The sequence below is a fragment of the Phoxinus phoxinus genome, assembly GCF_949152265.1.
Source record: "Phoxinus phoxinus genome assembly, chromosome: 12".
NCBI lineage: Eukaryota > Metazoa > Chordata > Actinopteri > Cypriniformes > Leuciscidae > Phoxinus > Phoxinus phoxinus.
Window position 1 is genome coordinate 2,794,826 of NC_136887.1, and position 14,693 is coordinate 2,809,518.

General features: G+C 46.2%; 1 protein-coding gene across 4 annotated transcripts in view; it reads left to right on the top strand.

Moving 5' to 3' along the window:
* flt4 (fms related receptor tyrosine kinase 4) overlaps positions 1-14,693 on the top strand; it is a 110,315-nt gene that overhangs the window by 11,566 nt on the left and 84,056 nt on the right. The window lies entirely within an intron of this gene.

Here is a 14,693-nt window from a genome sequence, read left to right on the forward strand (position 1 = left end):
GAGACTGGCGACCGTAGTTGGCTAACGAGGCTCTCGGTAAACACACCCCTGTTTACTTCCTGTCTCTATGAAGCCCCTCCTTCTGAAAAGCACACTGTGCTCTGATTGGTCGGCTGGAGCAGTGTGTTGTGATTGGTCGAGCGCTTTGAGTGTGTTTGGGAAATGTCCCGCCCCTTTCCATAACCGCCAGTTTAACACACTACTAACTAACTCAACCAGGCCCCGCCCCTTTATTCTGCGCATTAATTATTATAATGAGGAATATTGTGATGTGTTCGTAAACTAAAAGACTAAAATGAAGGCGTCTCAGGGATTTCTAGCTCTGACCGCACAAATATGACCTAAAATTCCTTCTAGGTTAACATGACCAGGTGACTATCTGGTGCCATTTTTAATCCAGGAGATTATTTTGGCTCCAGTTGTGTTTATACACTAAAGCACGGCACACATCCAGTATCTGTTGCTGCGTGCGCCGGATCACACACAAGCGATGCAGTGTGTGCCCTCTCTGTCTCTGCCCAGGGGTTAACCCCTGCTAACCGCTTATGTATTACTCTGGTCATATATCACACTGACAGGTTAACAGTCAGCGCCCCAGACGACTGCTACACACAGCATCCGTGTGGAAGAGACGCATAGATCCATATGGAAGAGATCTGGCTCACAGAACCACCGCATCGTGCCAATTTAACATTAAATCTGTGGTTTACACCGGATGATCTCAACATGCTGCCCTAATACCCTGGTAAAAACAGTATACTTGCAGCCAGACTATTTATCAGTATACTTCAAGTGTTGATGATTAGTTAACTTCAAGTGTGCTAAAATTATATTTTAGTTGTAATTAAATTGTAGTAAAGCATTTATTTAGTGTACGTTTGTGTGATAAAATTGGAACAACTTCAAGTATACTTAGTATAGGGACTAATTACATGCTTGATTTAGGATATTTAAGTGTACTTTATTTGTGTTACAAGTACATTACAAATTCATCGCGATGTCTTCGAAACATACAAGCAATATACCATAAGTGTATTATATTAGAGTAATAATGCTATATAATAAAGTATATGGTCAGTAATACCTTTGGCTAAATCCAAATACTACAAATTGCACACTTTGTCTTCAATAACAAATGCACATTAATAAACAAATATTACTTAGCTATACTTTATACAAAATACTATTGTTTACTATAATGTATTTTGAAAGTATACTTTCAATGCATTGTTACAATTATAATTTTCAGCTCACAGTTAAGTGCAAATAAATACACTTTTAAAAAAATAAACAGAATTTTAACTTCAAAAGTATATTTTTCTAAAATATTTTTCTACAATATACCAAAGTAAACTTATTTTAAAGTGTGTTAAAAGTTGTATTGTGAAAATAAGTAAAAGCATGATGCTAATATACTTTGAATATATTTAAAGATGGTACTTTGTTGTTGTTGTATATGTGCCATTGAAAAAGGGAATATATTACAAATACAATGAAGTATACTTGTTTTCACCAGGGTATCTCTGAGCCCGTGAGTCTGCTATCAGACGCCTCAGCTTCTCATTCCTCGGTGCCGTCCAACTGTGTCTGTGGGCCGTGTTCTGGCAGAGAGAGCGCTTGCACGAGTCCAACACCCTCACAAGTGTGTGTGTGTGTGCAGTGGAGTCGAGGCCCATTGAGTGTTCGTCTGTGTCATCCTCACATCTGGGGAGAGTAAATGAGAAACGCTGTGGATGAGAAGTGACCGCTCACACTGTGAGCCGCTTAATGCTCGTCATAAATCTTCTGGAGTCAGCGTGTCGGCATCTCAATCTTTCGCTTTCAAAGTGAGCAAACCATTTGAAGACAGATCACGTTTACAGCGGACAGAACTTGACGTGTTCAGCAAGATGCCGAGTGTTTTCTGCATCATTTAGCAGAGTTGCGTCAGCTGGGTTTAATCGGCGCATGCCAAGAAACACGATATATGCCGATATAAAAAAAATGCCTTCAAATACATTGTGTTTTCTGTCAGTCAGGAATCAAGACTGCGTTCTGATAGTAAAAGTGCAGAGATATTTTCTCCCTGTCATGCAGATATCACAGAAATTTTTATCTCTCTTAATTTCCCTTTGGCAGTTCCCATCGGCCATGCTCGTGATGTAAATCTCTCAGGTTTAATTATTCATCTGAAGCCTGTCTCGTTTTTTCACTAAAATGTTATCATAAGACTTTCATTAATACATAGTTTAACTCCCCCCTAAGTCCCCCTGTGGTGTAAATCCAGCTTTTAATGTTGTTTATGTGTGTATGTGGTGTTTTTAATCTGCTTTAACACACCATGTGTAAGTTCATAAGTCGACAGCATTGCTGAGTATTTTCTGCTTAAAACTGCAGTGAACCAAAGACAGTCTCAAACACACGGTTTGAAATCGCTGGTGTTTCTGACGTCACACACTACCTTGTAACCAATCAGGGCTGCGTTTCCCGAAAGCATCGTTAGCCAACTATGGTCATTATCAGCATAGTTCAACGATTTGGTGTTTCCCGAACGAATGTTCGTAAACAGCATCGCAAACTTGTGTGGTTGGAGCGACAGCTCTCGAGCTGTGGTTAGAAGCATAGTTTCTAGTTTACATGAGATGTAGACTGAATAAATCCTTATCTTTAGCAAAATAAGCAAGCGCACATTCAGTACAACCCGTGTTATTTATTTAGAATACATACAAATGTAATTTACGTCTTTTAGTTTGTCAAGAGATTTAAAGCACCGTTTTTGAAGACTGCGCATGTGCGAACGTGCTCTACTGTGTAAGAACGAGCCAAATATTGAGTCTGGTAATAAAGCAAAATAACTGAGAAAAATTAGAAATGGTCTTCAGATGCCATGTCTGTAACTTAAATGAATAAATCTAGCGTTAATTCGATCTCAAACAGATTCATTAAAATAAGTTATTAGTGCACCACGTGCGAGACGTCATAAACCAGCGTGGTTGAACGATACTTTGCGACATACGGTTTCGGGAAACAGTCGTGACGAGCTAGTTGATTTCTCCAACGATGCATCGTACTACGGTAGTTAAGCAGCGAGCGATATAGTTGTACTGGACACGACCCAAGATCAACGTGTGATCGTCAACCAGTGGATCTCTGAGTTAAGGAGTGAGTGGAGGCGGGGCTCATTTGCATATTCATAGAACCGCGCATACTAAATGAGGCATAAAAATGCCTTATGGAAACTTAATTCAATGTGACATCAGTGGGTTAGTTAGAAATTTTTGAAGCATCGAAAATACATTTTTGTCCAAAAATAACAAAAACTACGACTTTATTCAGCATTGTATTCTCTTCCGGGTCTGTTGTCAATCTGCGTTCACGACTCCGCAGTGACGCTGCTGACGTAAGACGCTGCTGACGTGTTATCTCGTCCGTGTATTCGGGTTCAAATAAATATGGATGGGCAAAAAAATGCAAGTCTTCCTCTGTGTCGAAATCCTTAGACATGTTTGCGAAGATTGTTTTGTTTACATCGTGCGTCTCCCTCAGACTGTAAACGAAGCTCGGGCGCACCAGATGACACGTCAGCAGCGTCTTATGTCAGCCGCGTCAATGCGGAGTCGTGAACGCAGATTGACAACAGACCCGGAAGACAATACAATGCTGAATAAAGTCGCAGTTTTTGTTATTTTTGGACAAAAATGTATTTTCGATGCTTCAAAAATGTCTAACTAACCCACTGATTTCACATGGACTACTCTGATGATGTCTTTATTACCTCTCTGGACAGTGGCGTAACGAGTCAACACCGGGCCCTTAAGCAGGATTATCAAGGCGGGCCCCCCTACTACAACACGTGATGACGCTACACGCACCAAAAAAAAACAAAAACAAAAAAAACAAAAAAAAATGGTGACGGCGCACCATAACACATTGTTACTGTTACTGTCACTGCTATATACACATAGGCCTAAGTCCAAATACATAAAAAATATGCTCACTTACATTATAGCTGCATTTTCCGGGCTTTCCTCTGTGCGAAGCTGTCAGGTCATAGGTTTAGTTACCTATGATCACGCGCGTGAACTCGACAATTGACTAGTTTGGACTTCAACCGAAAACAGGAACTAAATACAGGTATTTGCGCTGGCTGATATAACATCATTTTTATTCATATCTTTAACATCTACTGCAGTCAGATTCACTCGTGTTCACTCTGAAGGAATCACTCAACATGGCTGGGCACTTGTATGACACATCAAGGATGATAAGAGAAATAAAAGCAGGTTTAAAATTAGACCCCATTCAAGTCGCAAATTTTAAAAAGAGGATAACACGGTGTAGGCAACACCGATTTTTGTCGTTGTTCTCTGTATTGACAGCACTCCAAATTTACTAAAAATTGAGCTTGTGGAGTGTAGTAAGTGAGGAGACAAGAGACGGAGATGCGTCGAGTCAACTTTACTATCCACTTCAATATAACTATCACCAGTACAGCGAGTGATATCAAAAACAAAACACAACGTCAAAACCGGAACTCGTCATCATTTTAACCTCCCTTCCTTAAAGGTACAGTCCCTGGTGAATGTCTCTTTCAGACTTCCTTGTGGGTCACTACACAGGCCCCCCCAGAATTCACCCATAATAACAGGCCAGGCCGAACATGTACCCCAAATAGAACAGTCCACCACATAACAGTCCCTCCAACAAAGTCAACGTACAGGGGGGCGGACTGGGCGGCCATATCGGCTGCGCCTAACAGTAGAGGGGCCAAGGGCAAGGGGCGGGGCAGGGGCAGGGGGCGAGGTTGCCGCAGGTGGGCGCCCCCGCCGCGGGGGAAGGGCCAGCTGAAGCGGTTCGCCAATATCCACATGAGCAGGCTTGAGACGGTCAATAGCCACCCGCTCAGGCCTGCCCCCCATATCCACAACAAAGTTCTTAGACCCCCCCACCAGGACGCGGAAGGGCCCATCGTAGGGGGGCTGCAGCGGTGTCCGATGGCCATCGTGGCGGATGAAAACATACTTGGCCAATGGTAAATCCTTGGGCACGTAGGACCGGGGAAGGCCATGGTGAGACGTTGGAATAGGAACAAAGGCGTCCGCAATGTCCCGAGACGCAGCCCGATGAGAGGCTACTGACCATGGGGCCGTGGCATCTGGAAGAAACTCCCCCGGGACGCGCAGAGGCTGGCCACACACCAGCTCGGCCGATGAGGCTTGAAGATCTTCCTTGGGGGCGGAGCGAAGGCCAAGCATAACCCATGGGAGGCGGTCAGCCCAGTCGCTGCCCGTAAGGCTGGCCCTGAGCGCGGCCTTCATGTCACGATGAAACCGCTCGCACAATCCGTTGCTCTGTGGGTTATAGGCTGTGGTACGATGGACCTTCACCCCCAGGACCTCGGCGACCGCAGACCAAAGCTCCGATGTGAACTGCGGACCTCGGTCCGAGGAGAGGTCAGACGGTGTGCCGAAACGGGCCACCCAAGCCATAATGAACGCCCGGGCCACTTCCGCTGACGTAGTGGAGGACAGGGGAACTACTTCTGGCCACCTGGTGGTCCTGTCCACCATGGTGAGGAGGTAGGTGTAACCACGGGAGGGGGGAAGTGGGCCCACCAGGTCCACATTCAAATGATCAAAACGTCTCTCTGGCACTTTGAAGGGTGCCAAAGGAGCCTTGGTATGACGAGTCACCTTTGCGCGCTGGCACGCCACACAGGCCGCAGCCCAGGCCCTGACGTCCCTCCGCAGGCCCGGCCAGACGAACTTGGCCCCCACCAGCTTGGTAAAGGCCTTCACCCCCGGGTGGGAAAGACCATGGATGGCATCAAAAACTTTATGCCTCCAGGCAGCAGGTACCATGGGGCGAGGTTGCCCAGTGGAGACGTCGCAGAGGAGTGTAGCATTGGCCGTGTCAAACATCACATCTTCCATGAGCAGCGCCGTAGGGCCCGTCCTGTAGGCTTGCACCTCAGAGTCCGCCATTTGATCCGCAGCCATAGCCGCATAGTCGAGGCCCAAGTGGACGGAACCAGCGACCGCCCGGGAGAGGCAGTCGGCGACGAAATTGTCCTTGCCAGCCACGTGCTGAATGTCAGTGGTAAACTCGGAGATGGCCGAGAGCTGACGCTGCTGACGACCAGACCATGGCTCCGTACACTTGGCCATAGCAAACGTCAGCGGCTTGTGGTCAACGAAAGCCGTGAACCGCCGACCCTCCAACAGGAAACGGAAATGACGTGTGGCGAGGAAAAGACCCAGGAGCTCCCTGTCGAAGGCGCTGTACTTCCTCTCATTGTCCCGGAGCTTCCTGCTGAAAAAGGCCAGCGGCTGCCAGGCTCCGCTCACCCACTGCTCACACACAGCCCCAACGGTGTAATCAGAGGCGTCCGTAGTAAGAGCAACTGGGGCGGTCGGAGACGGGTGCGCCAGCAGAGCAGCGTTGGCCAGCGCAGTTTTGGCAGCATCAAACGCATCAGTCATCTCTGGGGACCAATCCAACACGTCCGCCGGTCTCCTACCCCGCAAGGCGTAGTACAATGGACGCATGAGCTGGGCCGCACGGGGGAGGAAACGGTTGTAGAAATTCACCATGCCCAGGAACTCCTGCAGAGACTTCACAGTGCGTGGGCGTGGAAAACTGGCGACGGCCTCCACCTTAGCAGGGAGGGGGACTGCCCCCTGTGGGGTGACGTGGTGGCCGAGGAAAGTGATGGATGACCGGCCAAACTCGCACTTGGCCGGGTTGATGATGAGGCCATGCTCACTGAGCCGGCCGAACAGCTGCCGGAGATGCGTCCGGTGGTCGTCTACGGACGCGCTGGCCACGAGAATGTCGTCCAAGTAAACAAACATGAACGGCATATCTCGCAGCACCGAGTCCATGAGACGCTGAAACGTCTGCGCTGCCCCCTTGAGGCCGAAAGGCATCCGTAGGAATTCGAAAAGGCCAAAGGGTGTGATGACTGCTGTTTTGGGGACATCCTGTGGGTGGACAGGCACCTGGTGGTAACCGCGCACCAGGTCCACCTTTGAGAAAATGGTGGCGCCGGCTAGGTGGGCGGAGAAGTCCTGGATGTGCGGCACTGGGTACCGGTCGGGTGTGGTGGCGTCGTTCAGGCGACGGAAATCTCCACAGGGACGCCATCCGCCATCAGCCTTGGTCACCATGTGCAGGGGTGAAGCCCACGGGCTGTTGGAGCGGCGCACGATGCCGAGGTGCTCCATGGTGGCAAACTCCTCCCTGGCGATAGCGAGCTTGGCAGAGTCGAGGCGCCGGGCTCGTGCGTAGACTGGGGGGCCCACCGTGGTGATGTAGTGCTCCACGCCATGCTTAGCCACCGCCGATGAAAACGTGGGTGTGGTGATGTCAGGGAACTCAGCAAGTAGGCGTTGATACAGGTCCCCGTTGGCCAGCGTGTTTGACAGACAAAGCGCCCAGAAGAGAGCAAAAGAGAGGGCGTCGATCAGGCGGCAGTTTGTAACATCCACCAACAGTCTATAAGCGCAGAGAAAATCCGCCCCCAGGAGCGACGTAGACACAGCAGCCATGACGAAGTCCCAGCCGAAACGCCGCCCGCCGAAACACACTTCCACATGCCTCGTGCCATAGGTACGAATGGGCGTGCCGTTAGCGGCGTCCATCGGGGGGCCGTGCCCGCCAGCCATGGTGTCCACAGGCTGCGCTGGTAGGATGCTGCGCTGAGCCCCAGAATCGACCAGCAGCCGCCGGCCGGACAAGGTGTCAGTGACGAACAACAGCTTGCAGTCACGGCCAGCGCCCATAGCTGCTAATGAGCGCCGGCCCTGGCTTTTCCCTGGGCTCCAAAACTGCAAGGCTGACGACACTGCTTGGCTTTGGCCCCAAACCTGGAATGGTAATAACACCACCCGTCCCCACGCTGTCGGCGGGCCGTCACAGCCGCTGCAGTGTCTGGGTCGTCCTCCGAGGGTGAAACAGACGTGCGCTGGGTGGGCAGCAGTGCATGGACAAACTGCTGTCGGTTGGCGAGGAAAATCCTGTCCGCCTCCACAGCCAGTGCTCGGTAGTCTCTGGAGGAAGGGAGGGGGGAACTAGCCAGTGCGGTGCGCACGGGTGGTGGAAGCTGCCGCAGGAATATGTGGGCGAAAAGGAATGAGGGATCCGCCGCGCCCAGCACCGCCAGCATCCTCTCCATTAACTCGGATGGCTTGCTGTCGCCCAGGCCGTTCAGGGACAGCAGGCGGTCTGCCTTCTCCAGTTCTGACAGTTCAAAGAGGCTCAACAGGAACGTTTTTAAGTGCGTCGTACTTGCCGTCAGCTGGAGGAGCCTCTAACAGCGCCATAGCCCTGGCCGTCGTCGAGGCATCTAAGGCCGCTACCACGTGGAAATACTTTGTAACGTCCTGTGTTATTCCTCTCAGCTGGAACTGTGCCTCGATGTGCTGAAACCACGGCCGTGGATTGTGCTGCCAAAAGTCCGGTAACTTGATGGTGGCTGCGTAGATAGCGCCGACATTAACCGCGCCGCGGCCGCAGCGTTGTCACCACCGTCGTTGTGAGACATAATTCAGCCGTGTTCAACTCGCGTCGGGGTCACCAAATGTGGAGTGTAGTAAGTGAGGAGACAAGAGACGGAGATGCGTCGAGTCAACTTTACTATCCACTTCAATATAACTATCACCAGTACAGCGAGTGATATCAAAAACAAAACACAACGTCAAAACCGGAACTCGTCATCATTTTAACCTCCCTTCCTTAAAGGTACAGTCCCTGGTGAATGTCTCTTTCAGACTTCCTTGTGGGTCACTACAAGCTCAATGTTAAAATTGACCGGAGTTCTCCTTTAAGATCCAGATAGCGCGCACGGGCATTCTCAATTGACAGTATGGCAAGTCCAGAGAGACGACTCTGTCCCATTGAGCTCCTGAGATAGCTTTTTATCAGTTTCAGTTTAGAAAAAGAACGCTCTGACAAAAAATTTGACGACTCCATATCTGTCTCAAGTTCACCGGTTTTTACTGTTTTGCACGCAATGCGCATGTTCACCCGGGGATTCCCCAGTCCCAATTCGAAACAAATTACACCAAATTCATCATTGTTCGTTTCAAACATTTATTTAATGATCAGTCAAATATGTTGTTGTCATTATTTATTCAAATCAATAAGCAAAAAATTAAAATGCGATCAGACTATAAGTAGTAAAATGCGATAGGGGGACCCGCCTGGGCCTGTCAATCAATATCGTCCAGTCACACGGGCGGGCCCCTGATTGGTCCGGGCTCGTAAGCAACCGCTTACCCTGCTTACCGATAGTTACGCCCCTGTCTCTGGACATGGACAGTATACCGTGGCCCTGACTCTCTGTGGTCAGTAAAAATCCCAGGATGTCTTTCGAAAGAGTAGGGGTGTAACCCCGGCATCCTGGCCAAATTTGCCCAGTGGCCTCTGTCCATCATGGCCTCCTAATCATCCTCCTATATATACTAATTGGCTTCATCACTGTCTCCTCTCCACCAGTAAGCTGGTGTCTGGCGCAATATGGCTGCCGTCGCATCATCAGGTGATGCTGCACACTGGTGGTGGTTGAGGAGATTCCCCCCTTCTATGTAAAGCGCTTTGGGTGTCCAGAAAAGCGCTATATAAATGTAATGAATTATTATTATTATTATTATTATTAATTATTATTATTATTATTATTATTACATGTTCAATGGAGGGACAGAAAGCTCTCGGACTAAATCTAAAATATCTTAAACTGTGTTTCGAAGATGAACGGAGGTCTTACGGGCTTGGAATGACATGAGGGGGAGTCATTAATGACATTATTTTCATTTTTGGGTGAACTAACCCTTTAAGACCAAAGCAGATGTAATGTGCACATGTTTTCAGATGGGCTAATGTGAGCCATTTCACATTTCTCCAACATATCCAACACTCAATCCCTCGAGCTGGAAACACTGGGGCAGAAAGCCACCAGGATGTTCATGTTCAACTGTAAACATGTCATTGACTCGCCATCAAATATTTACCATATTCTATTGTGGGCTTGTGAGGCCGGATGCGTCTGAAACAGAAGGATTGTGCACTTGAAATGCACTGGTCCATAAATATTACTTCTGATTGACATGTGTGCTTATAGAGTCACTGGGAAATCATTTTTCCCTAAAGAGAAAGAGAGGAGATGCCGCTTCAACGGTTTCTCACTCTCCGTGAATCTCTGCCACAGCTGTGCCAAACCAACAGAACACAACTCATTCATCATGTGTCACCCTGGACCACAAAACCAGTCACAGGGGTCAATTTCCTGAGATTGAGATTTATACATCACCTGGAAGCTGAATAAATAATCTCTCCATTGATGTGTGGTTTGTTAGGATAGGACAATATTTGGTCGAGACACAACTATTGAAAATCTGGAATCTGAGGAGCAAAAAAAATCTAAACATTGAGAAAATCTCCTTTAAAGTTGTGCATTTATGTTCATGATTGTGCTGCATTCACTCACACAAATACATGTTTTATATATTTACGGTAGGAAATTTACTAAATATCTTCATGGAACATGATCTTAATATCCTAATGATTTTTGGCATAAAAGAAAAATGGATAATTTTGACCCATACAGTGTATAGTTGCTATTGCCACAGATATACCCGTGCGGCTCCAGACTGGTTCTGTGATCTAGGGTCACGTATTACTCTGTTTTAAGATATGAGAAGCTTCTTGCTTACAGCTTCAGTGCATTTAAAACCAGGTACTGTAGAGAGATGTCGACGGCAGCGTTGTCTGAATTCCTCAGAGGTTTGGCTGTAGATAAGGAGGTTGTGATTAATAAAGCTTCTCGTGGGATGGTTCAGGTTATTTTCAGGCCATGGGTAAAAAGTTTGAATCATTCGGTTTATTAAAGTCAAAATTGACCCTATTTACTAACTAGACCTCGCTTGAAATTGATTAATTTTAGCCAATGCTTGCAAAACCAAATAAAGAAATGAATTACTGTACAATAAGATATTGTTTTAAGCTACTGTGGCCTTTCTAAACTCTCGCCAGTAATTTAAAAACATCCTGAGCTGCGTTTCCCAAAAGCATCGTAAGCCGAAGTAAATTGTAGAACAATGCTCTCTACGATCATTAGCTTCTTTTTTATTCAGAAATACATCACATTCATAGCATAAATAAGGACTCTTTGGCACCGAACACCTCCTGTATGATATTCAGTTGCACAAATGGTTGTGTCTCTGACAAGATGAGTTCCCCTCTATAAACTTGTCTATTAAAGTGACACTTGCTGATGTGATTTGTGAAGTGATGTGGAGGGTTTTGTTTTGATTGCCATCGTTCGGCATTAATTAGATCCAGGTGCGCCTCACAACTCCTCGTGATATGTTCATACGCCAGAGACATTTATACCATCAGCACTCACAGACCAATTCATGTTTCCACAATGACCTTTGACCTCTCTGTCCCACTGTCAGCCGAACACAAACCAGATTAAGGGCCTTTTAATGTGCTCAAGGAACCTTTAGTTAAAGCATCAGTTGACAGTAAAGCACATCTGTGGATGGTTGTCTGGGCAAATCCAACTGAATATCTAACGATCTGAAAGTCAATCCCAGATAATGGACAATACCAGTGGAACTGAGGTGCAGTTTTGTTTACATAATGAGAACATAATTGACATACAAAAACAATACAAATACAAATCAGTTGTTCATTAAATATATATATATATATTTTTTTTTAAGTAATACTGCCTACAGGTGAAGCCACATTTACTGTTGTGGTCAGCGAACTTGAGTGTCATGCAGGCATTTCAATAACTCAGATCAATCACTGTCACGTGTGGTTTCAAGCAGACAGAAAAACAAAGTTCCAACACAAAGTTTAATGACAAATATCCAAAAGGCAGGCAAACACACACTTAGGGTAAAGGTGACCGGACAGAGAATGAATGTGAGGAACCAACTTATATAGCTAACACTAACGAGGATAATTAATAGAACACCGCTGAAACCAATGAACTAATACTGGCGGTGACTAAGGCCCCGTTTACTCGTACATAGTTATTTTGAAAAATTGAGACATTTTTCCCTTCGGTTGTGCCCCTCGTTTACACGCAAACGGAGAATTCTCCTCTGAAAACGATTCTTTCTAAAAACTCTAAAAAGTTTTAGACAGTCAACGTCACAGTATGCGACAGAACTTGCACTGCGTCAAAAGTGCAACCTATATTTTCGGGATTCTGATTGGCTAACGTGGGCTTGAGCTTCTCGTTACACTGCCACCTATAGGTTTGGCATGCTCTTGACGGGATATACACGGGTTCGTGTAAACGAACACTTTTCTGAAAACAGAGAGGGGTGAAATGTCCGTTTATGAAAATAACCGGCCACATCCACACGAAGCCAGAGCTTTCCCTATCCGATGTTTTTTTTTGCCTCGTTCTAAAAAAGAGTTCCGTAAACACGGCGTCGTCTCAAGAAATATCTGCGTACACACGAAACCACTGAAACCGACTCAAAACGATGTAGTATACATCCCAGACCAGTATGTGGTACTGGTACTGTAATTCTGCCATAGAGATACAATAAAAACGGAGAAGAAGACTTTGAGCATGCGCATAAACCTTGCGCGCTGTAGGCTATAATATTAGGCACAGTAGTTTTCTTTTTTACCAAGAACTTTATTAAACAATATGAACAACCATAAATGGCCTGGTCCAAAATATGGGTGAGTCACGATATTCGATTAGTTAGCGCTAGCGAACTCATAAAGCTTGCCACAAAGATCCGGCAAAAGTAATGAATGTGTCAAATATAGAAAGGAGACATTTTAATTGTTTAAAGGTAGACATTTCAAGCATTCTATAGATATATTTCTGAGTTTCGTTTCATTTATGAGACGAGTTCCAGTTCACGAGCAATGCAAATTATATTGCGCCGGCGCATCCATGTCCTGATTATATTGTCTATTATATTTGCTTCTTATTTATTAAATCCAGGCAATTGGTTGATGAAACATTGATTAAAATTAAGATACAATGTTATACATGTGGGGTGATGACATCATCGTTTCACAAAATATACGGATTGGCTGTACACACGAAAACACAAGCGTGTCGTTTTGAGATTTATCCACTGGGACCCGGTTTAAAAAAATAGCGGTTTCAGTCTCTCAAAACGCCGGATCGGCTGAAAACCTAATTTTGGTTTGAAGATGACGTACAAAGCACATTGTTCTCTCACCATTCCTGATTTCTAACACACACTCACAGCCCATATATCCACCCACCCATAGACCCTCGAAGAAACCAGGACAGAAGTGGCTGAAAGTGGACAAAAGAGACGGATTAAAACACCAGGTGTAAACGGGAATGTGTCTCTCTCGCCTACTTGTGATCCGATCCACCAAAACACATCTTAATACCAGAAGTAAACAGGGCCTTTGAGTTCTTATTGAGCTCCTGAAGTGTGGCATGATTTGAGTTCTGGCCTTGAAGTGTGTCATGATTTGAGTTCTCATTGAGCTCCTGAAGTGTGTCGTAATTTGAGTTCTCACTGAGCTGCTGAAGTGTGTCGTAATTTGAGTTCTCACTGAGCTGCTGAAGTGTGTCATGATTTGAGTTCTCACTGAGCTCCTGAAGTTTGTCATGATTTGAGTTCTCATTGAGCTCCTGAAGTGTGGCATGATTTGAGTTCTCACTGAGCTCCTGAAGTGTGGCATGATTTGAGTTCTGGCCCTGAAGTGTGGCATGATTTGAGTTCTCATTGAGCTCCTGAAGTGTGGCATGATTTGAGTTCTCATTGAGCTCCTGAAGTGTGGCATGATTTGAGTTCTCATTGAGCTCCTGAAGTGTGGCATGATTTGAGTTCTCATTGAGCTCCTGAAGTGTGGCATGATTTGAGTTCTGGCCCTGAAGTGTGTCATGATTTGAGTTCTCATTGAGCTCCTGAAGTGTGGCATGATTTGAGTTCTCACTGAGCTCCTGAAGTGTGGCATGATTTGAGTTCTGGCCCTGAAGTGTGGCATGATTTCAGTTCTCACTGAGCTCCTGAAGTTTGTCCTGATTTGAGTTCTCACTGAGCTCCTGAAGTTTGTCCTGATTTGAGTTCTCACTGAGCTCCTGAAGTTTGTCCTGATTTGAGTTCTCACTGAGCTCCTGAAGTGTGGCATGATTTGAGTTCTCATTGAGCTCCTGAAGTGTGGCATGATTTGAGTTCTGGCCCTGAAGTGTGGCATGATTTGAGTTCTCATTGAGCTCCTGAAGTGTGGCATGATTTGAGTTCTGGCGCTGAAGTGTGTCATGATTTGAGTTCTGGCCCTGAAGTGTGTCATGATTTGAGTTCTCATTGAGCTCCTGAAGTGTGGCATGATTTGAGTTCTCACTGAGCTCCTGAAGTGTGTCATGATTTGAGTTCTGGCCCTGAAGTGTGTCATGATTTGAGTTCTGGCCCTGAAGTGTGTCATGATTTGAGTTCTGGCCCTGAAGTGTGTCATGATTTGAGTTCTCATTGAGCTCCTGAAGTGTGGCATGATTTGAGTTCTCACTGAGCTCCTGAAGTGTGCCATGATTTGAGTTCTCACTGAGCTGCTGAAGTGTGTCATGATTTGAGTTCTCATTGAGCTCCTGAAGTTTGTCATGATTTGAGTTCTCATTGAGCTCCTGAAGTGTGGCATGATTTGAGTTCTCATTGAGCTCCTGAAGTTTGTCATGATTTGAGTTCTCATTGAGC